The following is a 21,373-nucleotide window of genomic DNA, read 5'->3' on the forward strand; positions in this document are numbered from 1 at the left end:
AAGGGAGGAAGATATGGTCCAAATTCTGGAAAGTCCTCTCTCCATCAGTTACCATCAGCACCCCAAGATCATTGAAACAGGGACTTGCTTGTGAGATCTGTACCAGTTCCCACGGGCCTCCAGCTCTGCCAGCCACAAAGTGTATCTCTGAAGCAAGACTGGTATGCCCAGAGGTGAAACAGCATCTTTGCTTGCCCTGGTCTTGGGAACACTGCAAATTTTCTTGTTAGTCTGCCCCTCTGCAAGCTGGCCAACTATGGACTCAGACACCTAGAGCTATGTCCCTATAAGGCACTCAAGAAGCTGGTACAAGCCCTCGGGATAGAAGACGTGTGCGGCTCAGATCGCATACTGCCAGCAGATGGGACACTTTTCACGTGCTTGCCACACTTGGTGCAGGTGACCATGTGGCTGCACTCCAGCAGAACACAGTTGATGGGTGAGTCCATGTAGATATGACACAGGTTGTCCTCCAGGCTGGATGGCACTGCTCCCCTGTTTTGGTCTTCAGCATCACACACCAGGTGCTGGAGTCCCTTCTGATCCTTGCCCAGCTGTATCACGCGCTCCATCAGCTCTCACTTCTCACAGCAGCCCTGTATGAGCCAGTACCTCTTTGAGCTGCCACACAGTTAGACCTTCAATGTCCTCCAGGTTAGTCAAGTGATACCGAGAGGTCTTCTGGCCTCGGATGAAGCTGTTCTCTGCATCAACAGTCTGGGTCTCATCCGCAGCAGGCGCTCTGGCTGTGCTCTCCAGGTTCCTCGTGGTCCTGGAGACACATGTCCATTCCCCTGCTGCCGATCCCCAGCCTGGGCTGGCGTGAAGAAGGGAGGCTGGGTAAGGTAGGAGGTACTGTGGTGGTGTGACTCTGGGTCAGGAAGTCCCACTGCTTGGGGAAGTCTGGGGACAAGGTCGGGGTGTGAGTCCAGACCTCCTGGGAGCTTACAGGCTGCTGGCCAAGAACACCAGTTCCTCCTTCTCCTGGCACATTTCAGTAGAGATGTCATGGAAGCTGAGGTAGTCCCTCAGCTCCTTTACCTTCATCTTCATGAGCTCCTCTCACTGAAAGGCTGTGGCTCAGAAGCATTGACAGGAGAAGGCAGGGCCGTTCCCCACTTGGCTGGAACAGGTCAAGCAGAAATTTTTCTTGCAGTCCAAACAGGTCTGCTTCTTGGCCATGCCTATGTAGTGGGCCCCACAGGCCTTGCAGCTTGGTTCTGAGCCCATGGGGGAAGGGAAGGAGCTGTACCCAGGGTTGGAATAGGCCTGTGTCATGGCTCTCTGGGGCGGTGGGTTTTCCTCAGGCTGTCCATTCAGGCAGAACCAGTTGCATCAGGTTTCCCACATGATAAAATCTGCCCCTGGCCGCCTGCCCAGCCCATACCTGGCAGAGGATGGCAGTGTCCTGATCCAGGCCATGGACGACTCAGGTAGGGGCGCTGCAGGCTCCACTGGGTCAGCATCTCCAAGGGTGAGGCGGTGGGGGGGATTGTCACGACATCCTCACAAGTGGGCCCAGGAAGTTGGCCAGCACTAAAATTATTAAGAGTGACGTCTGCTCCTTGGGAGTAGCAGCAAGCTTCTGCCAAAATCTGTACTTACTACACATACCCTCCTTCACTAAAATCAAAGAGAATACTGATCTTCCCCTCTATTTCTTTGAAGCAGTTTCTCAGAGGTTTCTCCTCATTTTGCGCCAAATAAAACTTAACTCACAACTCTCATGTGCATTTTTTTTAGTCAACATTGGAGAGTTCAGTTCATGTAAATTTAAAGTAAATACTGATAAGTAATTTACTGGTATGTCTTATACCTTTTTAGTTTCTCAATTCCTCCAAAACTAGTGTCTTGTCTTATGTGATTAAATGATGTTTTTCCTAGTATGCCTTTTTGATTTCCACTCTTACCTTCCTGCATATCTAATTTTTTCTTTGATAATTACCCGGGTGATTATAATCAACATCCTAAATTTATAACAATTGTACTTGAGTTAATACCATTTAGAAAGAAAAGTATTGCCTCCAGCAGCCAGGCACAGGGAACAATAGATGGGAAAACTAATCACAGCCCTCCAAACCTGGGAAGTAAGAGGTTGGAAAAGGAAAGTCAGGAATCCGGAGTGGGGGGAGGGAGAGGAGATTTTAAAGTTGGGGAATTGGAAGGCCATATGGGACTCATATGCATGAACACATGCTCAGAAAGTAACTAAGAGGACCCTAAGCTCTGACTTCTGGAATAGGAAATGGAATGACATACTTAAGATTATTTAAATATCAAAGTCATCTTGAAAAAATAAACAAACAGTGTCAACCCAGAACTCTGTATTCAGGAATATATTTTTAAGAATGAAAGAAATTAAGACAATTAATTTAGACAAGACAAGAAATTAAAACTGAAGAAATCCATCAATAGTAGACCTGACCTACAGGAAATGCTGAGAGGGCGTAGTCCAGGCTGACATGAAAGAACATGAGATAGCAGTTGAAAGCATACAAAGAAATGAAGAGTCATTGTGAAGGTCACTACATAGGTTAAATATAAAAGCCAGTAATACTGCATTTTTTGTTAACACAAAAGATACACGCATAAAACGATTCTTGTAAATCTTTGCTAATTGGTAATGTATAAGCGTGTTATTTGTGCCAATCACAACTTAAGTGGCAGTACAGAACTATAAGGGAGCATAGTGTTGGTATAGTATTAAACTAAGGTTTTCTGTTTCTTCTGGTTCAGTCCTGGAAGGTTGTACCTTTCCAAGAATTTGTCCGTTCTTCCTGGTTATCCATTTTATTGGCATATAGTTCTTGTAGCAGTCCCTTATGATCCTTTGTGTTTCTGGGGTGTGAGTTGTAAATTATCCTTTTCATTTCTAACTTTATTGATTTGAGTCCTCTCCCTTTTTTTCTTGATAGGTCTGGCTGAAGTTTTATCAATTTTGTTTTTCTTGAAGAACCAGCTTTAATTTCATTGATCTTTTCTGTTGTTTTCTTTGTTTCTATTTCATTTATTTCTGCTCTGATATTTATGATTTCTTTCTTCCTACAAACTTTGGGTTTTGTTTGTTCTTTCTGTAGTTGCTTTAGGTGTAAGGTTAGGTTGTTTACTAGAGATTTTTCTTGTTTCTTGAGGTAAGATTTTATTGCTATAAACTTCCCTCTTAGAACTTCTTTTGCTGCATCCCTAGGTTTTGGGTCGTCGTGTTTTTGTTGCCATTTGCTTCTAGGTATTTTTTTATTTCCTCTTTGATTTCTTCAGTTATCTCTTGGTTATATAGTAGCATATTGTTTAGCCTCCATGTGTTTGTGTTTTTTACAGTTATTTTCCCTGTAACTGGTATCAAATCTCATAGCATTGTAGTCAGAAAAGATGCTTGATATGATTTCAATTTTCATACATTTACCAAGGCTTGATTTGTGATCAAAGATGTAACATATCCTGGAAGATGTTCCATGTGCACTTGACAAGAAAGTGTATTCTGCTGTTTTTGGATGGACTGTCCTATAAATATCAATTAAGTCTATCTGGTTTAATGTATCACTTAAGCTGTGTTTCCTTATTAATTTTCTGTCTGGATGATCTGTCCATTGGTGTAAGTGGGGTGTTAAAGTCCCCTGGTATTATTGTGTTACTGTCAATTTCCCTTTTTATGGCTGTTAGCATTTGCCTTATGTATTGAGGAGCTCATATGTCGAGTGCATAAATACTTATAATTGTTATATAGTCTTCTTGGATTGATCCCTTGATCATTATGTAGTGTCCTTCCTTATTTCTTATAACAGTCTTTATTTTAAAGTTTATTTTTTCTGATATGAGTATTGCTACTCCAGCTTTCTTTTGATTTGCATTTTCATGGAATATATTTTTCCATGCCCTCACTTTCAGTCTGTGTGTGTCCCTAGGTCTGAAGTTGGTCTCTTTTAGCCTGCATATCTATGGATCTCGTTTTTTGATCCATTCAGCCAGTCTGTGTCTTTTGGTTGGAGCATTTAATCCATTTACATTTAAGGTAGTTATTGATATATATATGTTCCTATTGCCATTTTCTTAATTGTTTTGGGTTTGTTTTTGAAGGTCTTTTTCTTCCCTTTTGTTTCCCACCTAGAGACATTCCTTTAGCATTGGTTGTAAACCCGGTTTGGTGGTGCTGAATTCTCTTATCTTTTGCTTGTCTGTAATGCTTTTGATTTCTCTGTCAAATCTGAATGAGATTCTTGCTGGGTAGAATAATCTTGGTTGTAGGTTTTTCCCTTTCATCACTTTAAATATATTCGGACACTCTCTTCTGGCCTGCAGAGTTTCTGCTGGAAAATTAGCTAATAAGTTGTGGGGATTCCCTTGTATTTTTTTTGTTGTTTTTCCCTTGCTGCTTTTAATATTTTTTCTTTGAATTTAATTTTTGTTAGTTTGATTATGAGTCTCAGAGTGTTTCTCCTTGGGTTTATCCTGTATGGGACTCTCTGCATTTCCTGGACTTGGGTGGCTATTTACTTTCCATATTAGAGAAATTTTCTACTATAATCTCTTCAAATATATTCTCAGACCCATTCTTTTCTTTTCTTCTGGGATCCCTGTAATTCAAATATGGTGCATTTAATGTTGTCTCTGAGGCCTCTGAGACTGTCCTCATTTCTTTACATTCTTTCTTCTTTATTCTGCTCTGCAGCAGTTATTTCCACCATTCTATCTTCCAGCTCACTTATCCGTTCTTCTGCCTCAGTTATTCTGCTATTGATTCCTTCTAGTGTGTTTTTCAATTCAGTTATTGCATTGTTTATCTCTGTTTGTTTGTTCTTTAGTTCTTCTAGGTCCTTGTTAAACATTTCTTGTACTTTCTCGATCCATGCCTCCATTCTCCTTCTGAGATTTTGCATCATCTTTACTATCATTACTCTGAATTCTTTTCAGGTGGATTGCCTATTTCCTCTTGATTTTTTTGGTCTTGTAGGTTTTTACCTTGCTCCTTTGTTTGTAACATATTTCTCTGTCACCTCATTTTTGTTGTTGTGTGGGGCTGTGTTCCTGTCTTGCTGGTTGTTTGGCCTGAGACATCCAGTACTGGAGTTTGCAGGCAGTTGGGTGCAGTTGGGTCTTAGTGCCAAGATGAGGATCTCTGGGAGAGCTCACACTGATAAATATTCCCTGGGGCCTGAAGTTCTCTGTTAGTCCAGTAGCTTGGACTCAGGGCTCCCACCACAGGAGATCAGGCCCGACCTCTGGCCTGAGGACCAAGACCCTGCAAGCCACATGGCATGGCAACAAAAAAAACAAAACAAAGAAACAAAACCAAAAAACAGACAGCAAACAAAAAGGAGCAGAATGATAGAAAAGAATAAAAAATAATATAAAACTAGAAAAATTAAAATATGACAAGAAAAGAAAACATAACAACAGCAAAAAATTACTTTTAATTAAAAAAAATAGAAATTTCTTGGTGCTTCTGCTATCAGTGTCCTTCTCCCCACAGTGAGTTACATCCAACCCCTGCCTGCCCCGGAGGGCCTCCAAGACCTCTAGGTAGGTCTCTGCACCCACTGTGTCAGCTTGAACTCTGTGCATGTTCCTCTCACCAGCATTTGCTCCTGAATCTGGCCCAGAACACACATGCCTGCACAAGCCCGGCTGGGGTGAACACGTCAGTGGGCATGTCTATCAGAACTGGTGCAACTGGAGGAGGCTTTGGAGGGGAGCAGTGCTCAGCCTGACTGGACCATCGTGGCCAGAGGAGGCCTTCATGGGGGTGGGGCTTAGGCCAGGACCTGTGTGGCTGCAGGAGGCTTTGTCAGGGGTGGCGGGTGGGCCACTGAGACCCTCGTGGCCCTCAGAGACCTTGGCAGGAGGGAGGCCCAGGCCCAGGACCTGCTCAGCTAGTGGAGATCCTGTTGGGGTGGTGTGCAGGTCACCGGGACCTGCGTATCCCATGGACGGGGGCGGTGCTTAGGCCTGCCAGGGCCCATGGGGCCAGAGGAGGCCTTATCAGGGGCAGCAGGTGGGCCACCAGGAGTCATGCAGCCCACGGAGGCCTGGGGGGTGGTACTCAGGTTCACTGAGACCCATGTGGCTGGAGGAGGCCCCGGCGGGGGTGGGACTCAAGTCCGGGACTCTCACAGACAGAGGAGTCTTTAGTGGGGACGGGGCTTAGACCTGGGACCCTAGCAGGCTCATGGGGCTTGAGGGGTGGGTGAGCCTTCTCATTGTGCACCCCCACCACTGCCAAAGGAGGCCTGACTGGTGGGCAGGGACTGGTGTTGCAATGGCAGCCCTGCCCTTTGCACACCACTCAACAATGGCACCCCACTTCCCTGGTGGTCTGGTCCTCATCCACCAAAATTCCTAGCCATGGAGCCCTCCCCGCCCACCGCCCACAGCTCTCCCCTCCCCGGGTCCACCTTCCAAACCCCACTGGCTGGCACCCAGTCCTCCTCCCCACCAAAAGACACACAACCCAGGCTGGGGTGCCCAGGGCTGCCACACGGACCATGTGCACAGGCCCTACTCCATCCTGCTCTGCCACAGAACAAACTAATGGTGACCCGTGGGGAGAGGAGAGGGGCAATTAAGGGTAGGGGCATTAAGAGGTACAAATTATTATGTATAAAATAAGCTACAAGGATATATTGTACAACATGGGGAATATATTTTATGATGACTATAAATGGAGTATAAACTTTAAAAATTATGAATCACTATACTGTACACCTGTAACCTACGTATTATTGCACACCAGCTATACCTCAATTAAAAAATAAAAAAATAAAGATTTCAAAGTAATGGCTTTCTTGAGAAAGATACTCTGGGTTGTAGAAAGTACAAGTACATCCCAAAGGGACAGAGGAATGCTTCAGAATTGTAAATAAACCCTTTCAATAAATACTCTAAGAAACAGAGGCTGAGGGCCAATCTCAGGTGTTGGCTAGAACAAATAGTAAGTTCTTTCGATAGCCTTGAGCTTTTCCAGATAGGAACTTAAAAAGGGGCTAAATTTTCCCAGGGATTAGCCTCAGACTAATAGAAGCCATATTAAAGATTGATCAAGTCTCTTAGTGCAGGGCTTTAAATAGAATGTTCATGAGGACAGATTTTACAGTTCTTATCTCTAAATAAATGTCTCCCCTCCCCTCTGTTCTCCAGACCTGCCTATGGTGTGCCATACTTTGCTTGTCCCAAATTGCAATTCTCTGCTATTCTGTTTATTCTGAATAAACCCATTTTGCTGGTAAAATAACTGGCTTTGTTTTTACGGTCAACATTGTATGATGATCAGAAGTGGGATCCCAAGAAGAAAAACCCTGAGGAATTAGAGGCCTCCAGTCCTTTGTGCTCTCTGCTTCCATGAGTCATCTTTTTCCTTTCAGTTCACTGTCTCCTCTTGGATTTGAGCTCCCTCCTCTTGCTTGAGCTTTCTGACTTTATCCAGGATCTATTTGAAGGCTTTTTCCTTTCTGGAGAGTACCCATTTCTTTCTTTGAAGCGCTTTTTGTATAATGGAATCCCAAACTGCTGAATTGGGTCTCTGTTGGGTCCTCCTTCTGGGAACCTGGTAGCTTTCTTTAAAAGCAAGGGTCTCTCCTCATGTACAATTTTAACTATTTGGATCAACTCAACCAAAAGGAATTTAGAACTCCAGTGACCATTAAGGAAACATTTTGATCTCCCCAAACTTGCTTTTCTTAGAACCAAATTAGAAGACTGCAGCTCTAAAATAAAACAAGCTGAACGGGATGGCTATTTCAATGGGTGTCTTGAGGCTTCCAAGCATATTCAGAAATCTAAAATTGCCTCTTTATAAAATATTATTTCTAAATCAACCAAGTTGAATAAAATACTGAAAGAAGACCAAAAAAAAAAAAAAAAAAAAAAAAACCCTTCCGAGGCTGCTTTATATTCTCTCCTGTCCTCTTGGGCTCCATAACTTTCCTTTTTTTCCCAAGTCACTCCCTACCCATTATAAAACCTGCTCCTTTAAAATTAGACCCTCTAAGGATCCTAATGCTAAGTTCCTAATTTCCTATGTTCCCTACAGTAAGGGAACAAACTACAAACCATGGACAAAGATTTTCCTAGAGTTACTGAAGGTCCTCATAGATTTGCCAAGAAATTTAATATAGTGATCAAGATACACCAACCAGGTTTCTGGGATTTAGACCAGATAGGTCACATGCTTAGCGGCAAAGGCCAAGCCCAACACTGTTTGAAAACAGCTAATTTGGATAATCCTGAAAAGATCTCTAGAATTGCAAATGAAACTAACCCCCTGCTTTCTTAAATGACTAGCCTTGAGCAATCACTAATTGACTTCACCTCGCAATCCCAGGTCTTTCTCAAAAGCTATTAATTAAAGTAAATTCAAGCTTGTACTCAGGAACCCAGTGAGCTCTTTCGTGATGACTATAATGGCTCCAAATTTTTTTAAGGAAAATCCTGGCCTTCCTATGGATGTTGAATCGACACAGGTAGCATTCAACTCCATGTGGTCTGAACTGGGCTTTTTCTCTTCTAACTAAAAGAACAAGGATGGAATGGGAGACAATGTTCACTCCAGATTTAGCTAATATAGCAAATCAGCTCACCCTCAACCTAGAGGATTCAACCAAAAGGAAGACTACTAAAATCCTCAATTTTCAACTCCAACAAATGGAGGTCCCGAAACAAAATCAAACCCCTCCTTGTCTCTGATATTGCTGCAAAAAGCCAGGACACTGGAAGAAAAACTGTTACAAACTTAAGCGTCCAGGTGCTTTTACCCTTTTACTAGCCATTCCAAATGCCCCCCTAACTCTCAATTCCAGGACTCCAAGAAACTATAGGGACTTTTCAAATTATTATACAGCACCCTGCCTTGGCGTACTAAAATGGTTTAAAGAGTGGGATCTCTAATAAGCCTCAACAGGTTTTGCCTCTGAACCTATTCCCTTTTGTTTAGGCCCTTTGAGAGATACGCACCCTTTTCTCCTTAATTCCTCTACCTCTATCCATTTATTGTGACAAGATTTTTTTTTTAGAGAAATATCATGCTGGAATTTCTGTCTCCCTAAAAGGGCAAACAATTCTAGAATTTGAGAGCAGCAGCCAAAATAGCCAACAAGGTGAATCAAATGATCCTTCATCTTTTATTTGCTCCATCTTTAATGTCAGTACGGTTAATTTTAAGGATACTAACCGTTTGCCCTATTGGATCAGCTGCAAGTCATCAAGCCCATAACAAAAAACTTTAAGACTCAGGGCCTTATAATCCTCTGCATTGGTCCCTGCAAACTCCTATTTTGCCTATAAGTACCCACACTTGCTCAGTCTTGCATTTTAGTCAAGGGCAGACAGTAAGTATGCATTTGGAGTAGATCACCAAAGAGCGAGACTTCTTCACTTCCAACGGGGACACAATTTAAAAGGGTCTTTATGTCCAGGAATTATTTGGTGCCATACTTCTGCCAGCTGCTTTGGCTATTTTCAAGTTCCCTGGGCATTCCAAAATTGATTCCATGGACACTAAAGGAAACCACTTCACTGATATTTCTGAAAATCAATAACCAAAAGGTACAGAAAGATGTTCCCCCAATTGATAATCTAGAAAAACTGACTAGAGATGTCCAAAATTGGCCATAGGGGGAAAAAAAGTGATATTGGAAATCTAATAATTGTTGATTCAATAAAAGAAAGAACTCTGAGTTGGGCCAAAAAATAATCCAATCCTGTCAGAGACTCTAAAATTCCTATTACCAGCTATTGTACACACAATAGAATCACTGATCTACTGATAAAATGATAACATGAATGAACCAATACTAGTGGGGAAATATTAACAAGGCTGCAAAGAATGTCTACTTTGCTTGCCCCAGCTACACAAAATATAATTCAGGAAAACCTATCCACACTGCTCCTGGACATTTTAAATTGCCCAATGGACTACTGAGTTTTGGCAGATGGATTTTATTCAGCTTCCTCTGTCTCATGGATATAAATATACCTTGGTAATAGTTTGTACGTTTTCTCACTGCACTGAAGCCTTCCCTTGTAGACAAGGTACAGCTACTTCTGTGGCTAAAATCCTACTAGAAAAGATCATGCCTATCTGGGACCTCCCTGCCCCCTGCCAAAACTGCATTGTGGCCAAGGAATTTTCATCACCATCAAGGGCATTGATGAGACTGGCCAGTTTTACAACACTTTCACTGTGCTAACCATCCTTAATCCTCTATCTAAATAACTTAGTACCAACATCACTAAGACTCAACTGGCAAAATCTATAACGACCCTTCATGTACCCTGGCCAAAAACACTGCCATTACTCCTTCTCTACCCCTTTTGGAGCCCATAAACTGTCACCCTTTGGTCCACAACTAATAAAAGGAGATATACTTCAACATTGCAAAGGCCTAATTGCTTCCATTGAGAATAACCATGCTTTAGTAGAGCAATCTCTCTACAGCACACTCCTGGGAGATGAAGACCTTAAACACACCTTGCAGCCCATAGATTTCATCTATTAGGAAAGACACCTCCAGAAAAACTCCCTTTAACCCCATTGGAAAGACCCATATCAGGCACTTGTAACCAACCCATGTGCCACCAAACTCCAAAAAAATAGACTCTAGGATCCATGTATCACATGAAAAGAGAGCACCAAACCCTGACTGAACCTGCACACCAACTGATTACCTGAAAAAGATCTCCAGGAATTGAAGCAGATGACAGGCAAAGGAGACAGCTTCCCCAAGATGATTGGACCAGGCCGGTATTCCTTTTTCTTCCAGTTGCTTCTTACCTTATTTCCAAAAGGGAGAAACCTTTTTGACTGTTGCATCTGTTATGAGAAACTCTGATCTGTTCATGATGTTGCAGTTCCCTTGGTCCTACCTATAACCAATTTCTCTTTGACCCCAAATGCCACTGTCGATTATACCCACAAGCTTATTGTTATTACCCAGTGGGTCAGGCTGTTACAGCCAGGTGTCAACTTTTCTTCAACCATAACTGTATGAGTTCATCTAAAACACCTCCACCTTTGCCAGCTGTCACCTGCAATCAATGGTCCTTTGACCTCTTTAGCTGATTGCCTTCAGATTCGGGCTCCTGGCTTAAGACTATTATATAAATTGGGGTCATTATTCTGCTCCTCATATTATTCTGTATAATCATTTTTAAATGACTGCTGTTAACCCAATCCAAAAATGGGCAGAAGACCTAAATAGACATTTCTCCAAAGATGATATACAGATTACCAACAAACACATGAAAGAACGCTCAACATCATTAATCATTAGAGAAATGTAAATCAAAACTACAGTGAGATATCCTCTCACACCAGTCAGAATGGTCATCATCAAAAAATCTACAAACAATAAATGCTAGAGAGGGTGTGGAGAAAAGGGAACCCTCTTGCACTGTTGGTGGGAATATTAATTGATAGAGCCACTATGGAGAACAGTATGGAGGTTCCTTAAAAAACTAAAAATAGAACTACCATATGACCCAGCAATACTACTACTGGGCATATATCCTGAGAAAACCATAATTCAAAAAGAGTCATGTACCAAAATGTTCATTGCAGCTCTATTTACAATAGCCAGGACATGGAAGCAACCTAAGTGTCCATCAACAGATGAATGGATAAAGAAGATGTGGCACATATATACAATGGAATATTACTCAGCCATAAAAAGGAACGAAACTGAGTTATTTGTAGTGAGGTGGATGGACCTAGAGACTGGCATACAGAGTGAAGTAAGCCAGAAAGAGAAAAACAAATACCGTATGCTAACACATATATATGGGATATAAAAAAAAGAAAAGAAAAGAAAAGAAAAAAAAATGGTCAGAAAAACCTAGGGGCAAGACAGGAATAAAGATGCAGACCTACTAGAGAATGGACTTGAGGATACGGGGAGGGGGAAGGGTAAGCTGGGACAAAGTGCGAGAGTGGCATGGACGTATATACACTACCAAACGTAAAATAGATAGCTAGTGGGAAGCAGCCGCATAGCACAGGGAGATCAGCTCGGTGCTTTGTGGCCACCTAGAGGGGTGGGATAGGGAGGGTGGGAGGGAGGGAGATGCAAGAGGGAAGAGATATGGGGATATATGTATATGTATAACTGATACACTTTGTTATAAAGCAGAAACTAACATACCATTGTAAAGCAAATGTACTCTAATAAAGATGTTAAAAAAAAAAAAAGAATAAATGACTGTTGTTAAATCTCAGCAGAAGTGATGCACCTAATGGAGTGATTTTAGCTCAGTGCTTCGAGATGATCTTCAACACTCACAACCTTGATAAGGTATAGACCTAATAAGGGAAAGGCCTGAAACTTTTCCCTTTTTCCCATCCTTGTTACTCAAGTGTGACCTCAACAGTTTCCAACATGTGTGCTTTTCATCCATAGTGGGACATGACATCCTGGAAAAATCCTTCCTGGTGCTTAGGGACAAAACACAATTCCACTAAAATTGTATAACATGACTCTTGATTGGCAATGCTTTCAAGGAAAGATCCTGATCAAAAGGGGAAAATGAATAAAGGAAAATTCATTTTAAAATGGAGTCGGGAAGCCCAGAAGTGGAAGCTCTCATGCATATATTGCTCACTGCAGCTTACATACCCTAACAGGAAGAAGAAGGATTTCCTTCTGACTCATCAACAAGCTGCCCACTGGAGTGACAGCCGTGTCTTGATGGTGTGAGATGTTCCTTTTGTCTCTCCCCTTCAATCTACAACGAGAAAAACATCCACAACTCAACAAAGGTGCCTCTGCTCAACACATCAGGATGCTGGAGGATTCCACACATAGGTATATCTAAAGGAGAGTGGACTATAACACACAGAAGAGACAACACCAGGGGGAGGGTGCCAGAAATCCCAACCCCCCAACCACAGAGGCACCCACAATAATGGCAGAGCCTGAGAACCTGACAACAACAGATGCGGCAGAGGCACCCACAAACTTGGTGGCCCAGAACTACCATCCCCCAGCCCCATGCCCATCCCCCTACCAGTGGCAGAGCCTGTGACTCAGCAGAAGAGCTCACCATCCTGGTGCCTCAGCTGTAATGCCAGTGACACCAGAAGCAGCAAGGCACCAACAACCCTGGAGGTACAAGTGGTGATAATGAGGGTGCTAGGTGACACCTCTGATATTGTATTGGAGGATGGAGGGTGGAAAGTACCAAGGCAGCTCAGGTAAGAGGAACCAAAGACTTGTGCTATAGTGCCACACATTGGGAAACAAAAGAAAGGGCTCTAATATCTAACATATTGAATTGTTAGAATTCTTTTAAAAACTTTACCCAAAAAGAAATGAAGTGTTCACTACTTCAAATGTGCCAGCAGAGAAACAACTCATCAAGCACCCTGAAGAACCACAATAATGCTGTACCAGGAGAAGAAAATAACAATTCTCCAGATACTTAAAGTCATGGGATATTACAATCTAACTGAAGAGAATTCAAAATAGCTGTCATGAACTCCAGGAGCTACAAGAAAACTCAAAAAGGTAGTTCAATGAGCTCAAGAATAAAATTAATGAATAGAAGGAATACTTTATCAAAGAGACTGAAACTATAAAAAAGAACCAAACAGAAATTCTGGAGCTGCAGAACTCAATAAATGAGATAAAGAATGCTTAGAAAACATTGAAAACAGAGCAGACCATATGGAAGAGGGAATCAGCCTCAAAAATATAAGTCTAGAAATTACACAACTAGAAGAAAAAAGAGAAGATATTTTTAAAATGAGGAAACCTGGAGAGAACTATCTGACTCTTAACATTAGGCAACATTAGGGTAATCAGTGTCCCAGGAGAACAGAGGGAGAAGGGAGCAGAGAATTTATGTAATAAAGAAATAATAGCTGAGAACTTCCCAAACCTGCGGAAGGAACTAAATATACAAGTCCATGAAACTAAGAGGACACTGAATTACCTCAGAGCAAAACAGAAACAAACAAACAAAAAAACCTTCCCAAGACATGTTATATTAAAAGTCAAATGTCAAAAGTCAATGATAAAGAAATAGTTTTGAAGGCAGCCAGGGAAAACGATGGCAACCCACAAAGGAAAACCCATTGAAGTATCAGCAGATTTCTCAGCAGAAACTCTAAAGGCCAAGAAGAGAGAGGAATGACATTCTCAAAAGGCAGAAGGATAAAAACTGTCACTCAAGAATACTCTATCCAGCAAAGTTATCATTCAGATACGAAGGGGAAATAATGGCCTTCCCAGAAAAAACACACAAGCTGGAGGACTTCATCAACACTAGACTTGCCTTACAAGAGATGTTGAAATAAGCTCTTCTACCAGAAACAAAAAAGCAAATGTACACAAAATGTTGAGTGAGGTGATAAATACACAGAGTCAGAAAATTGTAATTCTGTGTGAGAAAACATTTTTAAACACTTTATAATATCATGAAAGTTAAAGGGGGGAAAGGCAGCAAAAAATAACTATAGTTACTTCAATTTGGTAACAAACTCGCAACATAAAAAGGGATAATTTGAGACAACAAAAACATGTAGGGATAAGAGGAGAAGGATGCAACCCCTTTAGGTAAATGGAGATAAGAGGCTATCAGCAGGAAAAAACTATCCTATCTCTGAGACATTTGTTTTTATAACAGACATCTTAGTTTACTTTTATTTTATAGTCTTTTCTGTGCACATTTTATTTAATATAATTAGTAAAATGCTGCAAATACAATTTTTATAGCACTTATTTGCTTAGTATTATATTGTAAGCATTTTTCCATGTCATTAAAACATCCTTGAATTTTTAATGGCTGAATAATATTTCACTGTTTTGATGTGTCATAATTTGTTTAACCATTCTAGCAAAGCATTTTATGTAGTTTGCAATTTAAAAAAATACTTTTAGGTAAAATTCACATAACATTATAAAATTAACCATTTTAAAGTGAACATTTCAGTGGCATGTAGTATATTCACAATGTTGTACCACCATCCCTCTATATAGTTCCAAAACATTCCTATCATCCCAAAAGGAAACATTGTACCCACTAAGCAGTTACTCCCATTCCTCCCTCCTCCCAGCCCTTGGCAACCACCAACCTGCTTTTTGCATCTATGGATTAATTTATTCTGGATATTTCATATAAATGGAATCACACACATGTGACCTTATGTGACTGGCTTCTTTCCCTCAATGTAATGTCTTCAAAGTTCATCCGCATTGTAGCATGTGTCAGTATTTAAACCCTTTTTATGGCTGAATAATATTTCATTGTTAACGTACACTACAAGTTGTTTATCCATTCATCTGTAGATGGAAATTCAGGTTTCCACCTTTTGACTATTTGTAAATAGTGCTGCTATGAGCATGTGCAGACATATATTTGAGCACTTGTTTTCTATTCCCTTGGGTATATACTTAGGAGTAAAAGTTCTGGGTCATATAGTAATTCCATGCTTACCTTTGAGGAATCACCAAATTTTGTTCCACTATTTTACATTCCTATCAGCAAGGTACAAGTGTTCCAATTCTTCCACATTGTTGCCAACACTTACTCTTTTCTTTAAAAAAAATAACTATTATTATAGCCATCCTAGTGGATGTAGGAAGCAAGAATTTTTTTTTTAAGGAATATAGTTGGTTTTATGAGACATTTTATACAAACTTCGTGGTAACCGCAAGACATAAACCTAGAACAAAACACAAAACATAAAAAAGAAAGCTGAGAACAACATCATAGAAAACCACCAGACCGAAATGGCAGACAGAAACACAAGGAAAAAGAAACAATGGAGATATACAACAAGTAGAAAACAAAAGATGTAACTGTGGTACTAAAAGTCCTCATCTATCAAAGAGTATTGAAGTCATTAATAAAAGATACAGAGTTGTTGAATGGATTAAAAATCAAGACCCAACTATATGCTGCCTCTAGGAGACTCACTAAGTCTAATGGCAAAGATAGGCTCGAAGTGAAGGAAAGGTAGATGATACTCCAAATATCAGACAAAATACATGTAAAGTCAAAAAAATAATAACAACAGGAGACAAAATGGGTGCTACGTAAAGACAAAGGAGACAATTCATCAAGAAGACATAACAACAACAACAAAAATACATAACAGTTACAAACACATATGCACTTGATATGGGAGCATCAAAATATATAAAGCAATTATTAACAGACCTAAAAGGAGAAACTGACAGCAACACAATAGTAGTAGGGAACTTTAACACCCCACTTACATAAATGGGTAGATCTAGATCATGCAGACAGAAAGTCAACAAAACAACAACAACAAAACCAGTGGTCCTAAATGAAACATTAGACAGGTGGATTTCAAAATTCATGCCAAACATTCTGTCCAAATACAGCAGAATACACATTATTCTCAGGTGAACATGGAACTTTCTCAAGGAGAGACTCCATGTTGGGAGAAAAAACAAGTCTCAGTAAAAAGTGTCGATAAAGACAAATCATATCAAGCATCTATTCCAGTCACAATGATATGAAACTAGAAATCAACCACAAGAACAAAAATGGAAATATATGGATAATAAACAACATGTTACTGAATAACTATTGGGTCAACAAAGTATTCAAGGGAGAAATCAAAAAATACTTAAAGACAAATCAAAATGAAAATATGCCATAGAAAAATGTGTGTGATACAGCAAAAATAGTACTAAGAGGAAAGTTTATAGCAATAGAGACCTACTTCAATAAACAAGAAAAATCTCAAATAAACAATCTAAACTTACATCTCAAGCAATTACTTAAACTCCTGGGAAAAACTGAAGAGGAGGGAACACTTCCTAACTCACTTTATGAGGTCAGCATCACCCTAACAACAAAACAAAGACAACACACACACACACAAAATTACAGGCCAATGTCTCTGATGAACATAGATACAAACCCTCAATAAAATATTTGTGAATCAATTACAAGAATACATTAGAAGGATTATACATCATGATCAAGTGGGATTTATTCCAGAGATGTAAGGATGGTTCAATATGCACAAATCAATCGAGATACACCTCATTTTAAAAAATGATTGATTGGGGCAGAGTCAAGATGGCAGAGTAGGAGGACGTGGAGTTCGTGTCTCCTTACAAGTACAGCAGGGGTGTACTGGAATAGTTTTCTCAGAGTGACAGCTGGGTGCCAGTGGGGAACCTCAGATGCGTAATGGGACAGGAGGGGTCCCCACACAACTGGGTGGGGTTTGGTAAGGAAGCAGTGGGGGAAGATGGGTAGAAATGGGATGGGACCCGTGCCCCTGGGTGGGGCTTGGGGAGAGAAGAGGTTCCCATTCTCAGGGGGCTCACTCATGGAGGGGGTATAAGTGGGGACAGAGGGGGGCCTTCAGGGGTTTGGGGGTCGGAGGGGAGCACGGTGACTTTGGGGGTGGGGCACCATTATTGAGTGGCATGCAAGGGGTGGGGCCGCCATTGCGGCACCATTCCCCACCCTCCAGCCCGGCCTCTTTGGACAGTGATGGGGGTGTACACCTGAGAAGGCTCACCCACCCCTCAAGCCCTAGTGAGCCTGCTGGGGTCCTAGGCCTGAGCCCAGCCCCTGCCATGGCCTCCTCTAGCCATGCAGGTCCCGGCAGACCCGAGTACCGCTCCCCACAAAGCATCCGCAGGGTTCATGGTCCCAGTGACTCACACGCCACCCCAACAGGGCTTCCTCTGGCAGAGCAGTTCTTAAGCCTGGGCCCCACCCCTGCCAAAGCCTCTGAGGGCCACCTAGGTACTGGGCCTGAGCCCTGCCCCCGCTAAAGCCTCCACAGGCTGCATGGATCCCAAGCCTGAGCTCTGCCCCTGCAAATGTGTCCTCTGGCTGCATGGTCCCAGTGGACCCAAGCACCACCCCCCCAAGCCTCTGTGGGACACATGGGTCCTGGTGGTCCAGGTACTGCCCCCAACAATTTCTCCTCTGGCTGCATGGGTCCAGGTGGTCCAAGTGTTGTCCCACTTCAAAGCCCCCTCCATCTGTGTTGGCCCCTGTGGACATGGCTGTGGAAGCCTGAGCCCCAGCCAGACCTATGTGGGTATGTGGGTCGCAGGCCAGCTCAGGAGCAGACACTGGTAAATGAACACATGCAGAGGTGGGGCTGACACAGTGGATCCAGAGACCTACCTAGAGGTCTTGAGGCCCTCCTGGGGAGGTGGGTGTTGGATGTAGTTCACCATGGGAGCAAGGACACTGACAGGAAGTACCAAGGAATTTCTATTTTTTAATTTTTTATTTATTAAAAATGTTTTTCTTTCTTTTTTTTTTCTGTTGTGTTTTGTTTTGTGGTTGTTTTCATTTTTATTTTTTCTAATATATTTTCTAATTTTGTTTTATTTTTTATTCTTTGTTATTTTTCTCCTCTTTTTTGTTTGTTGGGTCTTTGTTCCCAGGCTGGGTTTGGGCCTGAGCCCCTGTGGTGGAAGCACTGAGTCCAAGATGCTGGCTAACAGAGAACTTCAGGCCCCAGGGAATATTAGTTAGTGTGAGCTCTCCCAGAGGTCCTCATCTCAGCACTAAGACCCAACTCCACCCAACTGTCTACAAACTCCAGTGATGGATGCCTCAGGCCAAACAACCAGCAAGACAGGAACACAGCCCCACACATCAACATAAATGAGATGACAGAGAAATATGTTACAAAACCTGTAAGACCAAATAAATGAAGAGGAAATAGGAAATCTACCTGAAAAAGAATTCAGAGTAATGATAGTATAGATGATCCAACATCTCGGCAACGGAATGGAGGCATGGCTCAAGAAAATACAAGAAATGTTTAACAAGGACCTAGTAGAATTAAAGAACAGACAAACAGAGATGAACAATACAATAACTGAAATAAAAAATACACTAGAAGGAATCAATAGCAGAATAACTGAGGCAGAAGAATGAATAAGTGAGCTGGAAGATAGAATGGTAAAAATAACTGCCACAGAACAGAATAAAGAAAAAAGAATGAAAAGAAATGAGGACAGTCTCAGAGACCTCTAGGACAACACTTAATGCACCACATCTGAATTATAGGTGTCCCAGAAGAAGAAGAGAAAGAAGAAGGGTCTGAAAAAATATTTGATCATATGGTTTTTATTCTTCAGTTTGTTGATGTGGTATATCATACTGATTGATTTGCAAATACTGAAGAATCCTTGCATTCCTGGGTTAAATCCCACTTGATCATGGTGCATGATCCTTTTAATGTGTTGTTGGATTTGGTTTGCTAGTATTTTTTTAAAGGTTGTTGCATCTATGTTCATCAGGGATATTGGACTGTAATTTTCTTTTTTAGTGATATCTATGTCTGGTTTTGGTATCAGGGCGATGGTGGCCTTGTAGAAAGTATTCCTTCCTCTGCAATTTTTTGGAAGAGTTTGAGAAGGATGGGTGTTAGCTCTTCTCTAAATGTTCGATAGAATTTTCCTGTGAAGCCGTCTGGTCCGGGACTTTTGTTTGTTGGAAGATTTTTAATTGCAGTTTCAATTTCCATACTTGTGATTGGTCTGTTCATATTTTCTATTTCTTCCTGGTCCAGCCTTGGAAGGTTGTACATTTCAAAAAATTTGTCCATTTCTTCTAGTTCATTTTTTGGGCATATAGTTGCTTGTAATATTTGGTTATGATCCCTTGTATTTCTGTTGTGTCCATTGTAACATTTCCTTTCTCATTTCTAATGTTATTGATGTGAATCCTCTCCCTTTTTTTCTTGATGAGTCTAGCTAAAAGTTTGTCCACATTGTTTATCTTCTCAAAGAACCAGCTTTTAGTTTCATTGCTCTTTGTTATGTTTTCTTTGTCTCTATTTCATTTTTTTCTGCTCTGATCTTTATGATTTCCTTCCTACTACTAACTTTAGGTTTTATTTGTTGTTCTTTTGCTAGTTGCTTTAGCAAATTTGCTTTAGCAAATTTAGGTTGCTTATTTGAGATTTTTCTTCTTTCCAGGGGTAAGATTGTATTGTTATAAAATTCCCTCATAGAACTGCTTTTACTACATCCCATAGGTTCTGGATCATTGTGGTTGTTTTTTTTTTTTTTTGAGGTATGCCTGTATTTTATTTTGATAGTTTAAAATTTTAATTTATACTCCCCATTTTATTTTTCACCAGTCTTTCTTGCATCTCAGACTATCCTGCTGGGATAATATTTCTTGTTCCATCTTTTAGGAGCTCCTTTAGCTCAAGCCTCGGCAATAAATTAACTTTATGTTCATATGTAAATCTCTTCATCTCCCTTTTCTTTTTTTTTTCACGCACACACACTGTATTTTATTTTTACAAGAGATAAATAGACTGACACCATGCATTGTACATGGATGACCACAACAAAAGCAACAATGATTGCAATTACCAAACATGAAACACACTCATACTATGTCATAATATTGAATATTCAGTCCAGTAATCCTCCACTGTAACAGCTCCTTTACTTTGCAGTGAAAATTGATTTGTATATTCTTTGCCTCTGAGTCCTTGTGGAATTTTTTTTTAAATTCAAACAGAAAGTCACAAAAATTATACTCATCCTAATCAGTTCACTCAGTCCCATGTAATTAATTTTTTTTATCTTGATTTTTTGTTAGCACTTTTATGAGTTCATCAGTTTTTCATTAGAGTTCTGAAAATGCTTATTCATTCAGTTCAGCAGTACAGTCAGTTACCTGTACTTGTCAGAGTCTTTTCCATGAATTTCTTGAAGATAAAACCCTTTTATAGGAACATATTTGCAAAAGCATCAGAGCACACCCAGAACTGTCTGTAAACGACAAAAGACTTAAAAATGACCATGGTTAAAGATTTGATGAAAGTTCATAATAATGCAGTTGACAAAATTAGTTATTTCTGAGATATACATTTTAAAGTAATAACTAGGATTATGACTTATAACATTATACCAGAACATACAAGAATTTTAGAAATTTCATGTAATGTCTGAAATATTTATATTAACATATTTCCATACAAATAACCCAATGAAAGTTTAGTATTAGTTGTTTTGTTTGTTTGTTTGTTTATACTGCAGGTTCTTATTAGTCATCAATTTTATACACATCAGTGTATACATGTCAATGCCAATCGCCCAATTCAGCACACCACCATCCCTACCCCACCGCAGTTTTCCCCCCTTGGTGTCCATATGTCTGTTCTCTACATCTGTTTCTCAACTTCTGCCCTGCAAACCGTCTCATTTGTACCATTTTTCTAGGTTCCACATACATGCGTTAATATACGATATTTGTTTTTCTCTTTCTGACTTACTTCACTCTGTATGACAGTCTCTAGATCCCTCCACGTCTCAACAAATGACTCAATTTCGTTCCTCTTTATGGCTGAGTAATATTCCATTGTATATATGTACCACAACTTCTTTATTCACTCGTTTGTTGATGGGCATTT

At 40.7% G+C, this 21,373-nt stretch overlaps 1 pseudogene; it reads right to left on the reverse strand.

Annotated features, from left to right (window-relative positions):
• Nucleotides 1–276: 276 nt before the first annotated feature.
• Nucleotides 277–1,350, reverse strand: LOC133083017 (E3 ubiquitin-protein ligase rififylin-like; annotated as a pseudogene).
• Nucleotides 1,351–21,373: the final 20,023 nt, after the last annotated feature.

Source organism: Eubalaena glacialis, unplaced genomic scaffold, assembly GCF_028564815.1.
Source record: "Eubalaena glacialis isolate mEubGla1 unplaced genomic scaffold, mEubGla1.1.hap2.+ XY H_3, whole genome shotgun sequence".
NCBI classification, from domain to species: Eukaryota; Metazoa; Chordata; class Mammalia; order Artiodactyla; family Balaenidae; genus Eubalaena; species Eubalaena glacialis.